At 34.7% G+C, this 2,776-nt stretch overlaps 1 non-coding gene across 1 annotated transcript; it reads right to left on the bottom strand.

The window, feature by feature from the left end:
• Nucleotides 1–2,316: 2,316 nt before the first annotated feature.
• Nucleotides 2,317–2,480, bottom strand: LOC115871150. The gene has a single exon (XR_004047127.1). It is a non-coding gene; the product is annotated as a U1 spliceosomal RNA (small nuclear RNA).
• Nucleotides 2,481–2,776: the final 296 nt, after the last annotated feature.

Genomic DNA, 2,776 nt, shown 5'->3' with positions numbered 1-2,776 from the left:
GGTCTGAGAGGCTGTGGATGCCAAATTCCAGCTGTCACAACTTGCTTCTGTGAGAACCTCCTGTTCATCCAGTCAGAGACTTGGAGGATGAACTTCGCAAAGTCCATGTGCCACAACCCTTTTTATAGACAGACCAAACCCAAACCACAAATCTCTCTCTTGAAAACCCCAGCCCTTCCTTCCTGGTTTGGCATACAGGGTCAACAGAAGGGTATCTGTAGGTTGGGTGTGAGCACCCAAACAAAATATTTAGCCAACTGAATGACTAGTTTGTGGTTTCAGGTTTTTATTTCAAAATCTTTGCAGTCCATTAATCACTACCACGAAAGAGTCTTCATCAAAAGTTCACATTAAGTTCACTTATGGGACAACAGAATCAATGTTTGTATTCTCCAACAACAAGGAAAAAATCAATAATTGACCAGCTGAGTGTTTAGAATTTAGGGCTTCCAAACAAAGATTTTTCTCTGTGCAGAATTTAAATTATCTGTACATGATCACACAGCAGCTACGAGGGTGATATTAGTTTCTTAGGAAAAGCAAGGCTTCAGTTCCCTGTGTGCTTTCTCAAGACTAGAAACAAAACTTACCAAGTACTTCTCCACAGAAGGAATGGCTGCACGTTTTGCTGAAGTTAATATTATACATATATATATTCAGTGTTTATTGGAGGTCAGTCATTTTTATTTGAATTTTAATATCTTATTATGTTAATAGCTCTTTTAAATTATTTTCAAGAACAATTCAGTAATAATTCCCAATTGCTTAATTCTTAATAAGAGCAAGAGACCATTTTTATTCTTTTTCCTTAGGATAGTCCTGTAAGGAGGCTATTTTATTATACTTTTCTTTATGGAAAATATGAGGCCTAGAAAAGTTAAATAATTTGCCCAAGATATTGCAATTAAAAGACAGGAGAATCATGATCCTATCTTTATATTATGACTTAAAATCATAGCATGGAAGGATATGGTTTTTATTATGGAACTTATTCAGTCTTGCAGGTTTTTCCTCGCAACATGTAAAGACTATTTGTATATTAGCCATGTCTATAATAGTATGATTAGATTTCCAGTGACATTTCCCCTCCTATTATTTTTGTTTAGTTTCACTATTTGCAAGATAATTAGAAGTTCACTGCAGCACCAGTACAGTGTTTTAAATAAAGCACTAGGTTAGGGATTAGAATGTAGATTTTGGATTCATCTGTGCCACTGATTAACTCTGTTTTTAACAAGCCACTAGCCATTTTGAGATCCTTTATTCTTTATATATCTTATAATAATAAAGCTTGTTCTTTATTTACTATCAATATTGCTTTATATAGCAGAAACCAGAAATACATCCAAGTACCATATTCATGAAATATTATATGGTTGTAAGTAGTAACTATTGGTAAACTGAATATACACCAATGTTAAGTGTTAAGATCACCTCAGTGATGTAAACAATATCTAGGCAGCTAGTTACTTATACATATGTCCCTGTGTCTAACGTGCCATTTGTCTTCATTAACATATTGTGCTTTGGCATTATAATTAAAATAGATCATCACACATGTAGATTTCTCCTATGTTTTATCTAGACATTTATAAGTTTGTGTTTTACATTTAAATCCATGATAGAGCTTAAGTTAACTTTTGTAAAAGGTCTATAATCCATCTAGCTGTTGATAATAATGACTACTACATACAGGTATCCAATGTATCTAGCATAATTGGTTGAAAACACTTCTTCATTTGGATTTGTTCCTTTGTCAAAGATCAGTTGACTGTATTTATATGAGTCACTTTCTTGGACCTCAGTTGTGTTTCTTTATTCTTCCTATTCTTTCAGTCCATAAGTTGACCAACATTGCATTTCCTTGCTAACTGAAGCTTGAGGGTAACTCTTGAACAGGATGTGAAGTGCCCTTGACAAGCAGTGTGCACCCTCTGACTTCCATTCCTCTGCTCCTCTTCCTTCTTCAGCATTACGTGGACCATTCCAGATCTGAGATTGCATAGAAGCTGTTGATCAAGTTACAAAGAAGAGACATTTTAATAGTATTGAGTTTTCTAATGAACATTGAATATATGTCCATTTATTAGACATTTTTTTTCTTTGATTCTCTCTATGGTGTTACAGTTTTCTGTATATCTATCTGATATACATTTGGTGAGTTAGAAGTAGTGAGTGAATATCCTTGTTTTGTGTCACGTGTTGGGATAAAAGATCTATTCTCTCATCATTTTATATAATATTAGCTAAGGTGTTTTGGGATACACTGGTTTTTTCCCCTCTTTTTTCTTCTTCTTCTTCTTCTTCTTTTTTAATCAGGCGAGAGTGCGAACGCAGTTCCCCACTACCACAAATTATGCAGTCAAGATTCCCACATTTGGGGAAATCACGGGGGTTAGCACATCCGGAGGGCAATGGATAAGCCTCGGCCTGGGAAAACCACCTTCGTGATCATGGCATCTCCCCTGCCAGGTAAGTATGGGAAACACTGCTTCTTAAGTTGAGAAGTATCACCACTATTCCCAGTGTTTTCTTTTTCTTTTCTCATGAATGCGTCTTAGATTTTGCCAAATGCTTTTTCTTCATCAATTGATATGACCATATAATTTGTATTTTCTTGGTACTATTATTTTTATTCTACAGCCTGTAGATAATTCATTGATTTGCAAATGCTGAAGAAAACTTGCATTTTGGAACGAAACTTATTATCTCGTGGTTTATAATTTTTATACATTGTTTGCATCTATTTGTTAATATTTTGTCGAGGACTTTCCTT

This window comes from Echinops telfairi, unplaced genomic scaffold, assembly GCF_000313985.2.
Source record: "Echinops telfairi isolate 266 unplaced genomic scaffold, ASM31398v2 ScPeMD7_3533;HRSCAF=4204_0, whole genome shotgun sequence".
Classification (NCBI taxonomy): domain Eukaryota; kingdom Metazoa; phylum Chordata; class Mammalia; order Afrosoricida; family Tenrecidae; genus Echinops; species Echinops telfairi.
This window is presented reverse-complemented; position numbering and strand designations above follow the sequence as displayed.